Consider the following 16,735-nt stretch of genomic DNA (forward strand, 5'->3'; position numbering starts at 1 on the left):
AAACTCAGGAATTTATGACTAGTTGCACATCATGAGTGGGGGCTCTAACAGTTGGTCACTCTAACTCAGGCTTTATGGGTTACATGTAGGCCGCTCTATTGTTCTCCAGAGCGCATGGCCAGAGATCCCAACAGCGTGAATGGCAAAAAAAAAAAAGATGAACTTGTTAAAACAAATATTACATGGGACTTCTTCCGCATCCAAACATAAACAATTAAATTCTGAAAGTGTGAATATATTTTGAATATTGAAATATGCGGAAACATGCTCGCGTCACAAAACTAAACTAACCCCATGATGTGATTAATATGCACTTTATATGTTTAATTCAACGTTTAAACGGACGCTTTACATGAGGACGTACTCGGTGCATCCCAGGGGAGACAATTAGGCGTCCTCACCTGCTCAAGTTACAGCACTGTAATAATTCAGTGCACGTGCAGAAAATATTAAAGCATTACTAAAGGGATGACCAAGTGTTACTCTGATTTATGTATTGACAGAGTGGATGAGTATATAGCTCTACCAATTCTGATGTCCACTGTGTGTTACTTGCCTCAGTCTTTTTCAGTTGCATTAGGACATTATCATTATGAATATACAGTACAATGATCCAACCGGTAAAATCAACAGCAGCAGAAAACACATCGGGAATACAAGTCAGCCTTTTCCACGGATGAGCACAAACATGCATGTATTTTGCCTCTCTGGTCACACTGCTGGAAGAATGACCTTTAAGGTTTGGGTAATACAGCCATTTGAATGTTGCTGGGACACTGCTACAGCAAGGGCTTCATTTCCATTCAGACTCTGTTACTCATGCAATGTTGAAAGATGGCATAATTACGACTGCCGTGGAGGAGACTGCAGGCAATGATTAATTAATAGTGTGTGTGGACGGTATGTGTATAAATGATGGTGAAAATGTCTGCGCTTCATCTGCATGTGGAAAGAATTCCACATGCTTATGGAGGGGAAATTCATTTGAGGGGGTTTTGTTCGAGCGGTGCATAGCTGCGCATTGTGTGTAGCATTGTGTGTCTGTTCACACGTGCTCTTTAGAGTGTGTGAGAGCGCAAATGTGAGGGAGCCGTGTCATGCATCTGCAGCGAAATACAGAAGCAGAATAACTCAAAGCAGTGATCACACTAGTGATGAAAAATAGGAATTAAATGGGTGCAACACGCATGTTTAAGAATCGCTGTTAGCAGTGTGAGTGTGCAGTAATATTGTCTGATGGTGTTTCTCACGGGCATTACATCAAAACTGAGGCAATGAGAACTTGTAGCCGCTCAGAGGCTAAATGGTTACTAATCTCCCAATAAAAATGGCAGTTTAAGTCCTTAATTTGATTTATTTCCTGTTAAAATTGAGGATGTCAAGGAGGAAAGTAACCTTGGAAGTGTAGAGCAACAGAATATTGGTTAGGTAAAGATGGACAGTTTTATTTGGAGGGCAGAACAGACAGGGCAGCGCGGTTCAAAAATCTATGCTTTTACCAAAGTGATTCTTTTAAATTTTAAGTCTGATGGTTTTGTTTACCAGATTGCATATGTCGCGTAAAATTTACATCAAACATAAACATATAACATGCTGTTTAGCACTACGAGGGACTAGCTTTTTATCTTTTTTTTTATTTTTTAAAATTCCTTCAACACGCGTTCCCACTTGTAATATTTCACTTTCACAGCACAAGGTGGGGAGAAGCAGGGAGTGAAATCTAAAGAACGAGAGATTCTGAGGTCTTTCATTTCGCTCCCTTTGCCTTGTAAAAGGTTATGTGCTTCCCAGTCACCCATTGTTAAAAAAAATATCCAAGCTTTTGTGTAAAGCCATCATACTGTTTACAAGTAGGTGTATGTACAAAGAATGGAGAGGGGAGGATGGAAATGTCAGAGAAATGTCAAATGCCTGCTGGCTCTGTCCGTTGTATTTCTCCAGCTGAAATGTTCTCTCCAGGGAAGAAGGTCCCGGCCGAGGTGACTGTGGTGGTCCGAGGTCACACTTGTTGGTGACTCTGAACAAAACCAGCGCTAATGTAGTATGAATGGATTAAGTGAGAAATAAATGGATTGGTGAATGGAGGTGGAAGAGAGGCAGCGATTCATGAATTATTGATTGACAAATGGACAGAGGAATGCTGTAGATGGTTCAAAACAGTGGAGGGAACAGTAGATGGATGCCAGATATTTTAGTTTTCCACTTTTTAAACATTTCAAAGTGATGAAATGAAGAGAGACTGTAGAGGATCTGACACAACAGCAGTCGGGCAAAGATTTCTGCTGATGTATGGCAAAAACACACGGACAGGGCACACACAGGACTGCAGTAATACTAAGACTGGCAGTAATAAAAATGTAATTTTGTTAAGTTTTGATATGATAGTGGTTGCATGACTGATAGTATTTTTTTATTTATATTTTTAGATCAGAATATTCTGAGGAGGGGGGTGGGTTTGAGCCTATTTGAATACTGGGGGGCCCATGTGTCCCCAATATAGATTAGAATCACTGAAATGGGGCAAATAGTTGATGGATAGATGGATGAAAGTATGGCTGAAAGGATGGTTGATAGAACAGTCAATGAATGAATCAGTGGAATGACAAATATGACAAATACAGTAACTAAAGTGAAGATAGGAAGATAGATGGATGAATAAGTGGACGCTCCACAAATGGACGGAGGATGGATTGATGATGAATGATTCAGTGGATGGATGCTGAATATGAACAGATGTTAATGAATAAATTAATGGCACAAATCACGGCTTGATGCATGGCTGATGAATGCATGAATGGATAAACGGATAAGTGGAGGGATAAATGGTTATTTGTACACAAATGGATAAACGATGAACAGTTGCATGAGTTTCTTTTTTAAAGTGGAGGCATACGTGAAGGAGGAGAGAGAGAGATAAGGAGAAGCTAACTGAGGGATAGATGATAGAAAGGAGGCAACCGAATATCACCAGCGGGGTGGGTGTTAATGAAGGATGGACAAATATATGGACAGATGGGAATGAATACAGCTGTGTTCTAGACAGTAGAAATTGTTTGTTTTTTTTCCATCACACACAGCAGATCACAAATCAAGCCGCTCTCCATACACCCCTCTCATTGCCTCCTCCCCTTCTATTGGTGACATCCGGCTGCGGTGAGAAATCGCCTGTCTTCACTCTTTTGATTTGCTTGTTTGTGGGGTGCTAATTTATGGCTTAATCAATTATCCATTAAAGCTTCTTTCACATAAAGACTAGTGATGGTACTTGCCAGCAGTACTATTGTGCTTAATATGCATTAGCATGCCTATCATCCCCCACTTCCCCCTTTATCGTTAATGGGCTGAGGCACAGCTCCAGCTTTTATTATGTGTCATGCATCTGTGGATTTTTCTCCCCTTCTTCTAGCTTAATGGCTTAGCTGAAGCACGGTACTACACTAAATACTATGTATGAGATCTCCATTGTAAAGTGACATATCATTTATTGCTGTACTACTGCAACCACTTAGACTGCGAGCTGGAAATCTCCAATCCTGGTGAGCTGTAAACCCTTTAGTGAGGGCGCATTTAACAGTGAAGTAGCGCAGCACATTGGTCATGAGGAGGGACTGCGCACTTTCCGACTCACTGGCTATTAAGTTTGCTATTGTCTTATATTTTAGTAGATTAAGGTATTTCTCCAGCCCTTCATTAGAGCAATAACGAGACCGAAACAGTTACATAAATTTCTGGCATATATGCTTTCAACTTGTCAGATTTAAGTCCACATTTCACTGCGAGTGCGTGAGGGTCCACATGATGTAAATTTCATCATCAGATGGCGTCCACATCGGCTCTGTGCAGACGTTAGTGTAGCCCCTTCGCATCTGCGGCATCTGCGGCAGTGTGTGTACACAGTGGAGAGGTAACATACTAAGATAACATCGTTTGTGAATCAAGCCCCAGAACACACTGGTATTTGTAAAAGTTGATAGTTTTCACCACATATGGCAGGCTGAATGCAGCTCTGACAAATGCCTGCTGCATTTCATTTTGACCATTTAATGAGAGAATGAATTACACCTTGTAAGCCTGATGAATGCTATAGCTGAGTACATTTATATAAAAAATGCTAAATGTGAAGCAATATAATTGAGACCACTAATACTGCATTTTTTGAACTAAGGTACTAAGTAAAAATGTACTTCAAGTAAAACGTAGGCCGAGCACAATGTACTCTGAGTAAACTTTCCTGTCTCCTTTCTCTTCCTTTCCTTGTCTTTTTCATGTTCAATATAAAATACTGAAAAAGTAAGAAAAATCAATGCTTACATTAATACGTGTTTCACATTAAATTCATGGATTTACTAAGTAGACTAAGGTTTCTTTTGACATAAAAGAATAACTACCAAGCACTGACACACTTGTCCATTTGCACAAAGGGTACGTTTTAATGCGTAAAACCAATGAAAAAGGATGCCCCACAGTTCTGAATTTCTGCTTCTGTATGTGCACAGCAGCAGTCAACAACAGGCGGCTCTAAGCTGTCAGAAGTATTTAAACCGTTATGGAAATGGACTAAGCACTAAAACATGTCTTTTGTTGACTGTCGCAGTGCACATACAGAAGCATTAAATCACGCTTTTGCAAGTGCAGACGTCCTCCATAATATCCGTGAGTCTGCACCTTCTTCATATTCATTAGGCTTAGAGTTGCGGGTGCCAGACTTTTGTGTAACATGTTATGAGAAAATATTTTATTTCTGACTCACACTGGGGTTGCAGCTCTGTGAGTTTGAGCTGAGGAGCTGTTTGGGTTAGTGGTTATACCCACAGTCGCATTTTTAGTCCAGAAATGGCATCACTATCACAGCTAAACTGCAGCTAGGTTTTCTATAAAGATGCAGAATGGGGATTCAGATGAATGCCACCTTTGAAGCTTCAAAAGGTTTTTCCATTTCCTCTGGCCAACGAGTTTTTTAAACAATCTTTACAGATGGAAATAGTTTTTGGTTTGCCAGTCAGTGTGTGTGGTATATCAGTCAAACATTTTAGGCCTTGTGACACAGAAGAAAATATTTCGACAGCTGTTGAATGAAAATGCCATGAAATGGAGGATTAATGTGAGTGACTAAAAAAAAAATAATAATAATATAGAGGCCTTGCTGTCAACAGATTTCAGAGGGGCTATTTCTTGGTAAATGTTTCATCATTTGCCAATCATGACGGTCGTGAATATGTATGAAACAGACAGGAATAGCCAGAAATATGTCATACAGTACAGGTCACCCATGAATCCATCCACCACTGGATCATTTCCCAAAGTGCTTTGAAAATAATAAATTCAGTTTGAGGGTCATAGCGACTGAGAAACACTGAAAAACAACTTAGTCTATAAATAAATATAAAAAAAAGTTTGACTACAGAACATTTTCAGTGTGCATTAAGACAAAAATTCAAGATTGATATGTGCTTCAAAAAATGCTCACTCACCAGTGCATAAACCATGCACTGAAAAACCCTGCACTGCTTCCATGCAGGTCCCCTCCCCTCCTCCTGCACCACTTACGGGTTAAAAAATGCTGTTTGCAAGAAGACCTCCCTTCCCCTTCATTTTTCTCTGGATTATCGTATTGTTGACAGTATAAAGCCACAGCGGCCGATTTTGCTTATAAATTGACACAATTAAAATGACTCTTAATTCAAAGAGGATTTGCTTTATTACCATAACATATCTGTTGCCAGTAAAGGAAGTAATGCATTATTAATTAGGGCCATGATGTAGACCATAATGCTTTACAGTGTAATGGTGTACTAGTGTAATATACACTGATACTTGCATGTCAATACAAAGGAACAAGACAGAGCATGAAGCTAAGGAGTAAAAGAATAAGTACGATTATTTGAGTGTATGACCTCCATCAGCAGTCTGGCTTTTGGTTGGAAACTTCCTGTAAGTATTTCTAACTACTGGGTATCCATTTTTAAGCATTAACATTGCCACAAGTGAGTGGGTCTTTCATAGAGTTTGAGTTATGAAATAAAAACGATCTACAGAAGGTTGTATCATTTTGACATTGTGCAGTTCAGAGCCGACAAACACCCACCTAAGGTGTGTAGGAGGGGGATGAGTCGATCAGATGTTGCAAGCGAACTCCCTTGCACTGCCTAACTTGCATAAGTCCATTTATTTGTGACCCCGCCAGAACTCTTAGAACTGGTGGTAGTTCAATAATCCTCTTTACCCTGCACCTCCCTTCCCCGTTCACTTGTCACATTTGTCACAGATGACCAGCTAATGACAGCATTTTCTCTTACCACTCAGTACATCTGGCAGGCAAGTGGAAGACAAACAACAACAACAAAAAAAGATACTTTCCCAGTTGGAAATGGAGATATAAAATATCTTGGAAACACGCCCTCAGTGCAAAACAGGATCTGTAAGACTGTTAAAGACCAGTCAGCTCCAAGGAGGTATTTGTTGTCTTTAAGATACCAGTGCAGGGCTATGAAGATGTGAAGAAATACACGATTCAAATACTGAAAAATATCCACACATTGATTCACTGAACACACACACACACACGCCTCTTGCACCTCACTCCTAAAACTTGCACACAAACATCCAAACAACTCCACTCCACACAATATGATGTCCTTTGCATCGTCCATCTAACATCCGAGGTGAGGCAGAGAGGCTGTTGTCTCCTCTCCAGTGCCAGTGTTTTCACCAGTTATTAAGATCCAATGGCAGGTTCAAGGAGGAGGACAGGAGTGGAGAGGGTGAGAAGGTTTTAAGAGTGGGTGTATTTGATTGATGGATGGGTTGCTACTATTAGGGGGCTCCCAGAACCACACATTTTCAGCACTTTTCATGGATGATAAAGCTCAGGTGACAAATAAAAAAAGGCTTGCGAAGCCCCTGCTTATTTAATATTGCTGATGCGGTGCCGGCCGATGGAGGCTGGCGGATGACCTGGCTTGGCAACATAACTAGCTTGGCAACATAAACCTTACATATCAGCTGGTATGGGATGACAAGCTTGGCAACATAAACAGTTATTTATCCAGGTGCAGCATATCACGGTGCAGTGAGTCCCAACCATATGTCACTGAGGCCCTAAAGTCTGCAGGTTTTCACTGCTATCAAATACCACCGTCAGGAGCGCATAACCAGTGAAATCAGGTACTGAAGTGTTGGATGATACACATGTTGTGAGAGGAGAGATGCCCTTAAAGGCAAAGGTTCGTGTTTATCCTCTGTATTTACGAGACAATGAAACCTTTTCTTCCCGCTACAGTCAAAAATCTGTTTTTTAAGTCACGCTAGTAGCATGGCTTTAGGGATGGCTTGTCGGCTGTCGATCGGTTGACCACTCCACTCCAGATCAAAGTACCTTGTAGAAGCGGGCGGTCAATCAACGCACATTCACTCTTTAGTCATGTCACCATATGATCCTTTATTTCTTCTTAGTGATCAGCAAAAATAAATCAGAACTCTTAATAAACAGAAAACTCGCTTCATTGCGAAATGCGGTTGAAAATTGTTTGCCCTTCCGCCTTCTAGCCAAAAAACACCACACCTGTCCTCAGGTGACGTCTATATATAAAGTTGACGCCCCTCTGACATCATCATTGCATTTCTGTCATATCACGTCAACATAATCAACAGTATATCATCATCACCATCATTATTATAATAAATATGATATGGTATAAATAAAACACGAATCAGTGTATCGGCCTCAACATACCTCAACAACTATTTCAGTCAAAAGTACTTCATCTTGAATGAATTAACAGTATTTTTATTGTCATGTACATAATAAAGATGAGAAATGTGAGTCTTGGCGATTAGTTGAGGTGAAGCTGTGAGAAGCAAAGACCCCCCCCCCTCCCCTGTTATGGAGCCTATGTTGTGGCAGTTTCGCTGGTGATGAGATTAAGAGAATGACATGATGAAGTGATGAAGGGTAGACTCTGATGAACTCACCCTCATTCAGGAGAAAGGGTGACTGCAACATGATTGGCAGGGAGAGAGAACTGCATGAACAAGAGTAAAAATAGTCTTCCTGATTGAACTTTGATTGATTTTGATTGCCATGACATTTTATCACCCAACCAGCAAGTCAAAGTTTTCACTTATATCTCAACACGTACATGATGGACCAGCAGCACTTATTTTGCTTGAACATTCGTTATTCCAAGAGGCTGCATCTTACAGACTTTAGCGATTACTTTTCCTCTAGGACTGTGAGGCTCACATTAGTGGTTCTGAGTGACTTGTCCTGACAGTTATTGGATGGATTGCCATTAAAGTTTGACAAGTTTCAATAGTGTTTTAACAGATCAGAGGTTGACCCAATGCACTGTTGTATTTGAATGAATAACTGCAATCCAGACAGGTGTGTATTTTTGTGTATCTGCAACTGTTCCTGCAGCTTATATGTGTGTTAACCAGTAGGGGAGAATGCTGCTGAGGCCTTCACACAACAGGGCAAAATGGCCCCTATTATCCTCGCTGTGACTGCCATACACTGTGTGTGTATGTGTATCACTGCTGGATGCCTTTCGCCAAGAAATCCTCCGCATGTTGGAAACAAAGGGCCCAACCAAGCCACAGCAAGGTCTGGTAATGATCTTGAATGATCCAGGAGCTTATCTTTCTTTTGTTTGAGAGCAGGACAAGAACAGCACTGCCATTTTCTTATTTGGTTCATTTCTCGTGCCTTTAACGGCCATGGGAAACACAATAATTACAGACACACTAAAAAGTCATTATGTCAAACAGCTTGCGGTACTGTAGCATTTTCTCCTGTACCCCCCCTTAATTTGAGCTGAGCTTCATCTCATTGTTGCTAATGATGATGTAAGGGGAAAACAGAGTAGACACAGCAAGTTAGTTGCTTGTGTGTGTGTGTGTGTGTGTGCGTGTTTGTGTGTACATGCACGTTGTCTTAAACAACTCTCAGCTGCAGGCCACACACACACACGCACACACACAATCAAATCAGTGGAAGAAAAACAGATTTGATGTGTGGCTGATTATCAAAAAATCAAAAGTGACCATGAAAAATGTAGTAAAGAAAGGTTTCTCTTTTTTTGCATGTTAACACTCAAAATACAAAACCCTCTGCTGGACTCTAATGGTCTCCCCCTATCATGATCATATGTTAGTCCACTGAATTGTGCATAAATTTAGCTGACCAGCCAATTAGGGCTGGCGACCGGAGTGCATGGAGACTCCGCTATAAGTAAAGCCTTGAAACCACCAGCAACTATCTTTCACCCTTTTCAGCAAGAAGCACAGATATGTAGGTGTATCATGCCCAGGAAAAAAACAAAACACTTAGAGCAATTGCATAGAGACATGAGAGACACATGAGACTGATGCATTGCTGGTTTTGTTGAAACCACCATGATAGATAATGAAGGATAAACCTCAACTATGAAGTATTTTGGTTGGTTTCTGTCTGCATCTGCTTGTTATCTGTGCTAGCTGTGTCTGCTTTCCTATTTAGGCTATCTGTTGAGAGTTCGTGAGTTCTTGCCACTAAAAGTGTTTTGAATATAGCAGTTTTCCCATTTGTTAATTTGCACATAGCAGGCAGGAACTTAAACGAGCCTGTTTCACCTTTATCTCACATAGTACTTAATGGCGGACTTAAGGGCGATTCTGGAGAAAGATTGTTGCTATTTGAACTCAAAAGCCACTACACAGTGCTCCTTCAGAAAATAAGCCACAGAAGTCATACACTTTGTGGGCATGCCATGTTGCCATGGTAATGTTGAATCTGACAAACAATGTATTGGATTAGAATTGCTGACTGACTGCATCTTTAATGACGAGTACTTTAAATACTTGCTTTTAATACTAATAACAATGCTGTCGGTAATATTAAGTTGTGGTTGACATGGAAGCTCAGATTCCTGGCCCACTGTGGCACATGCATTACCTAGATTAATAATAATGAATGTAAAGCTGAAATGTGTCATAATAATTATGGCCTAACAAACGTCCTTACACTTTCTACAGTCATGTAAGTGCGTAAAAGTAAAGTGAGAGATGACTGGGACAATGTGCAGTTAGAGAAAGAAGACATGAAGGAGATATGATCTGTGATACTTAAACCGCTGACAAGAGAAAGAGGAGCAGAATGATGAAGCGACAGGAGGAAGAGAGTGAGAGGGAATGAAAGAACGAGTGTCAGGCAAAGATAAAGCCAGTCCTCCTCCCTGACGCACAGTCGCGACCACTGAGAAGTTATTACCCAGTGGGGTCAGATGCAATCTTTTAAAGCCTCTCTTTTCCGGTGCCCCACAGGTGGACCCATACACACAATCACACATTCACTATCTCTCTTTCTCTCTCTCTCTCTCACACACACACACACACATACACACAGGTTTAAACTACAAGGCTTCACATGCAATAATACGCAATACCTTAGGCCTTTGGTCAATGACCCTGAAAACAACTACAATATAGAACTCAAGGATCACACTGTAGGAACATCTGTCAGTTAATCCCACACACCGCACCCACCCACACACACCGAAAGATCACTGAAACGATGTGAAAAGTCATTCCTCTGTGATCTTATGGTCTTTCATACTACAGCCCCTCACAGTTAATTTCTCATAAATGTGTTTAAAAGTCCAGGTACACTGGTAGCACACTGGATTGGTTAAAAGTTGATGCTTGTGCTGTTATCGTTTCCTTGCTTTCCTCGGTCTTGGTCCCCCATCAGGCAACGCCCCAGTCGAAGAATCTTTATTCTTTTCTTTTCCTTTTTTTTAGTGTTGCCATGGAAACTGTGTGGGCATCTCTATCAAAGAACAAAAATAAGAATGTGAAAGAGAGAGGTGTGTGTGGTAGAGAGACAGGTGTGTGTGTGTGTGTGTCGTAGAGAGACAGGTGTGTGTGTGTGGTGGTAAAGGGGGTGTGAGGGGATTCAACTGAGGAAAAGAAAAATCAACCCTCTGTAGTGTCTGTGGTGTCAGTGTGTTTTAATTGAAACACAATTAATCCACTGGCTATATCACCGTCAAATGTCAAGTGTGTGCTACTGATCAGCTGCAGCATTAAAACCACCTGCTTGATATTTTGTAAGTCCCCCTTTGTGCTGCCAAAACAGCTCTGACCTGTCAGGGGACACAGGACCTCTGGGGGTGTTTTGTGTGCACCAGTGTTGAAATGTTGGATCATCTGGTTCTGTGCATTGAGGGTAGAGCATCCAGGTGGGAAGCCTGATTGCCAGACCCCAAGGTTTCCCCCCAGAACATTGCATTGTAAACAGATAATTAATGTTACTTACTTCAACTGTCAGTGGTTTTAATGTTGTGGCTGATCGCTGTGTATTATATGCTTGTGTCTGCCTGACATGTTAAAACTGCATTGCGTAAAATTGCATTTTTGCATTTTGCATAATCCAAGTCAAACCAATCTGGAAGGCACAGGACACATTTTGACAAAGTGCTCTCCCCAGTTTATGATCTGAATTAGGCCTGTGAGAATATTAACACCACGCCCGGTCCAACTTTAATCATCCAAAATCGTTAAAAGTATTAAATACGTGAATGTATATTCTGGCTAGCTCTCAATAAGCAGTAATATAAAAGGGTATTTTAACAACAGTACTCTTGTGGTCTACGTGTGCAGGGTGGCCCGAGGGAGAGCTTCATTCTCAGCCTGAAAGATTTCCCTAATGGAAACCCAGCTCCTAACTCAGACACAGGAGTCAATACATGGCAGTTGCCCAGCAATACCAGAGCCTTCTAGTGGCTGTTGAATTGCAGAGGACTAAGTGCTTTTCTCATACACACCCTAACGTTAGTTGATGAAGGAGCCATTATTTCGCTTTTTGAAAAACCAAAAGGCTACACCTCTGAACACAGGCTGTAGTCGCAGGCTGAAATATCAACCCATGAAATGTTTCCTGGATTCGAATTATCAGCAACCCCCAGGACTCGTTTGGTTCGACACAACCCTTGCAAGTCATCCCATCAGGTCAGAGGAGATAAGTGTCAGAGATTACTGACTCCTGCTTGTGACCCTGGGCTTTGAAGTCACATGAGAAGATGGTGAGAGAGTGAGGAGAAAGGTCATAGAACGGGATCACAGTAAAGAGCTCAGGCTTCACATTTCCACGAGCACCTTGTGACAAACACCTTGTGATGAGCCTCTCGGAGGTTTGATGAACAAGAAACATTTTATTTTTTAATTAAATGAGGTGAAAACAGTGCAAATACCATATAACTGATCTCCCACTTTCTCAGGATTCCCAGTTACTGACTCACTAGTGTTGTTTGAGGAGCTACTTGTGAGTGACGCTGACATTTTCACACATCATTTTATAGGGCTCAAAAGTGTGACGTGGCAGAGTGGGAAAACCGCAATGCATTGTGGGCTTTGCGGGCAACTGAAAAGTGTGTTTATGCCGGCTGCATGCGTGGCACTGCTCTTGTGTTCTGTTGTTATGTTTAAACATGTTAAGACATGGTGCAAACGTGCTGTGTTGTTAACTGCCACAATAGTTCACATGATCGCTTCGGTAAGAAAATCAGTGGGTTAAGATTTTTCTCATTTCCAACGTGGAAGCAAAGCCAAGGATCTCGGATCTGTGAGCTAACAAAGAGACACTGAATGGCCTGGATAGCAGCCTTGAGGCGACCAAACATCACTTTCAGCGCAATCACCCAACACATGCTGGTGCGTTCACGGCATTTTCACACTGGTGTTGGTGGTGTTTTTCTGAAAATAAAATGAATGGCTGGCTATCTTCCTCTGCTTATTTCTGTTTATCCTTAACATGTCATTGATATGTCAGGCACAGGAAAATCTCCTCACCTGTTACTTGCTCATATGGCAAAAAACACCAGACCTACACTTAGAAAGTGTAGAAAGTTAATAAAACTATGCCTGATGGTGATAATAAACATTGTAGTTCAGTAGCAATATAGAAAAGTATTTGAGCCATAAGAAGTCCTCTGTGAAACCATGCCATTTACTCAAGCAATAATGTTTGAACACTTTTTGTTTTAAAGTCTTTTCATTTTATTACAAACATTCTTATGCAGTGCAGTGACACTGTTAAAGTTCCAGTAACAGTGCAAATAAGGTGCCAACAGCAAAAGACTTTGTGCAAACAGATTAATAACACTGCAAATGAGATAACAAGGCAACACAATGTGCAAACCCAGATAAATAGCACTGCACGTGCTCATACCTATCGATTCCACGAGCCTTTGGAGCAGGGTCCAGCTTGTCTCGGTACGGTCCATCGCCTGTCTCTTTTATATGCTCCATTTTTTCATGGTGTGTCTCTCTCTCTCGCAGCACCGTAGCTAATGCGAAGTGATGTAAACAAAAAACTATTGCCCGCATACAATGCATTGCGAGATCCCTATAAGACAAAAAGGAAGGCATTTTTGACCAACTCACGTCATTATATGGGCACTGCCTCGGCACATAAGCTCTGTTTAAAATTTCAAGAAAGACCTGCACGTGTGACCACAGTTTGCTTCTTGTCAACAAATAAAATTGAAGACCACAGGCTTTGATGAACGATCACTTGATCCTTAATGTGATCACTTGATGAACATTCTGTTTCAGTATGATAAGAATATGTGGAGATAGATAAATATTTATGCTTTCTACTATATGAGTCTGGAAAACCAAGGCTAAAATTGAGACCCAGGCTGCATTCTTTATAAATCTTAATGTATTTCCTCTTTTCTTCCCAGCTGGTTGACAGGTCAACGGTAGCAACATAAAATGTTTCATAAAACATCAAAACAAGAGTTTGGAGCCTTAATTGAGTTATACAAACAAACAACATCTTTGACCTTTTTCAGGAATTTATTTAAAGTTTAGCTAACTTCTAACTGGAATCTGTTTGACCCAGCTGAAGCCTCAGCACAGTAGCTATAAATAAACCAGTGTAACATGGTGACACCTGAATGTCACTCACTGAGTACACAATATAACGATTTTTGTCATCCAGGCAGCAGAGTAGGCCATGTATTTGTTTAATCTCATCTGGATTTGGGTGATTTGTGTTTTTGTCTGTTTTACAGCTCCCGTCTCTGTGATGTCTGTGCTGCAAACAACACTAAATCATTTTGTTTTATGATGTTATTTTATCACACACTGGAAACCTACCTCATCACTAACAGTGGCTGCATTGTTCTCAGAGAGGAAATCTCATCATTTGAAGTAAATTTGGCCAAAACACCATTCGTCATTTTCATCAGCTACTCTTCTGCACACGATTGGAATACCTGATGAAATAGTTCATTGGATAAAATGTAAGCATACAAGGTATCCTAACCATTTTTGATATTACGTCTATACACAGTCCTGTGTTTTTCTGGATTCCTGGTTGGAATCTATATCTCCATGGTATGTTTGTTTTTAGGATTCTAGTAAGGTAAGGAAGCTGCACAGATTAAATCCCATTGGAATCACTGTGCTTAGACAGAGAGAGGAGGAGGAGGAGGAGGAGGAGGAGGAGACTGAGGAAGAGGGATTGTTGCCATGTGCAGTAACCACATCAAGTGTCTAGAAAACAGAACAGTTTGTCCCAGATTTGGAGGGAAAAACAGAGCGAACCTCCAACTAAAAATTGTGACAAAACAACCTTTTTTAATTTAGATCTGCTTTGGATTTGTGTGTGTTGGTTGTTATTTGAAACACCTGGTTTGATAATTATCCATTTAGTTTTTATTTGGGCATAAATGGCTCATATCTGAATATAACATGTTCTCCTTGGATACCAGAGCCTGGTCTTCAATCCTGACTCACAACGACAGCCTTTTATTAATTATTAAGTGGTGATATAATAATTATTCATTATTAATGGCAGTGATCTGTCCCCATTGTTTACTAAGTCATTTTAGTTACCTAAACTTTGCTATATATTTGGCTGTAACTTGGGTGCTTGTACATGCAAACATAAAAGTAGGGCGATTACTGCAGCAGCTCAGACTCTGTTCACCACCAAAAAAGATGAAAACAGGTAATTATACAAAACTAGGTGACATGAGTTACGTACATAACAACTGCTTTACAGCATCTGCAAGCAGACAGAGCACAACAGGATTTTGTATCAATTCACAGTCTTGTATCTCTTCTTCTAAGAAAATTATCATTGAACACGTTTAAGTAGAAAATCTTTATAACTTTCAATTTGTAACCTTAACTCCAGACTGTATTGCACCATCGTGTTCTGATGTCCTCAACAATATTTCTTTCTTACATTTTCTAAATGAAGAACTGTAATATTTCAGTACACAGAATGCGTCCATGGCGCCTGCCGTGTTACCAGAGAAACACTGGACCTTTCAGCTTTGACTAAATGAGCTCTAAACACCATGAGCTTTAATTATTGGTTAGCTGCTCTTTTAAAGTTTTGAATGGCTTCAAAATTAACTGAGGCTTCAAAAGGAGTTCACAAGAGACTACATACCTGTGTCACAAACCAAATTAAGTCAGGTTTGAACTGGGTGGTCTTGCTGACCCCTGGACCCCACTTCAACCCAAGACAGTTTCATTTAGTGAGCCAGGCAGCATTAATGCTACATTAAACGTTATTTTCCCTATAGTGATACATTACAAAAAATAATCAAGAAGTTATTCTCACAGGGGTTGCCATTTTCATCTCAGTGAGACAAACAACTCTGAGTCCTTCTCTTCTGTCTTTGACTCTCTGCTCTGTCTTCTTTTGTTTTCACCTTTTGTTTTCTTTGTTTTCTTCATATTTCTGTTCTTACTGAGCTCTTGTTCCGATTATTAATGTGATAAAATACAGTCTTCCGTGTGTGTCTGGTTTATGACCAGGATCCAGACCTTTTCTTGACCTTTGAACAAAGAGTGTTTTAACTGCCTGCCTGAAGAGTCTGATTTTGGACCATGTTTAGTCTGAACACATTTTTCCCAGCTCTTTGCCCTTTTTTGCCACTTTGGCACTTTTACCAAATGGTCTGTCTTGTGTCTTTCATTTTGGAGGAAGCCCCTGAGTTCTCTAGCTGTCTCACTCATCAGCCAACAAGTGCACAAGCCAGTTGTAAAGTGCTCTACTGAAGATGGATTATCACATATTTCTGATTAATTTCAAGTGTTCTCAAGTCTTGTCATTCTTTGGGTTATTATTACAGAATGATAACAAAGGAGAGAAGTTATTGGAGATTTCAGTTGGCAGTTCCTAAAAAAATGAGTAACAAAGTAAAAATAAATCTCTTATCAGTCAAATTTATGATATAATCACATCCATCCAAGTATCTCATGAAACACATTTCTCAGATTTTTTTTTTTTTTTTAATCTTTGCAGTCTTGACTTTCCTGCAAATGTTGTGATATCTGCTTTGTGCCACATCAACCCTCAGAACTCCTTTGCGTGATAAAGAAAAGCAAGAAGAGCACTAAATTTATAAAACATTAATATTTGTAAAACATAGAATATTTGTCTAAAATTAAAAATAATCACATTTTACTCATGCAAGTCCATTCTCAGTGTATGTGCTCTGGAGGTTTCAGGTTTCCACATCATACTGGTATATCTTCAATACTGAAACAGGATTGGCTTCTAAATCACATTCTGAGATTGTTAATGAGCACGACAATAAATGCAAAGGTATCCTTTATAGCATCAAATTGTGCTTTTACATAATTTTATAGCTCAGACCTTTAACTGTAGGTACAAGAAGAAACACACACTTTTGACTGGAGAAGTTAACTGCTCCTAACAAATGATGTG

This window comes from Scatophagus argus, chromosome 6 (genome assembly GCF_020382885.2).
Source record: "Scatophagus argus isolate fScaArg1 chromosome 6, fScaArg1.pri, whole genome shotgun sequence".
Lineage (NCBI taxonomy): Eukaryota > Metazoa > Chordata > Actinopteri > Scatophagidae > Scatophagus > Scatophagus argus.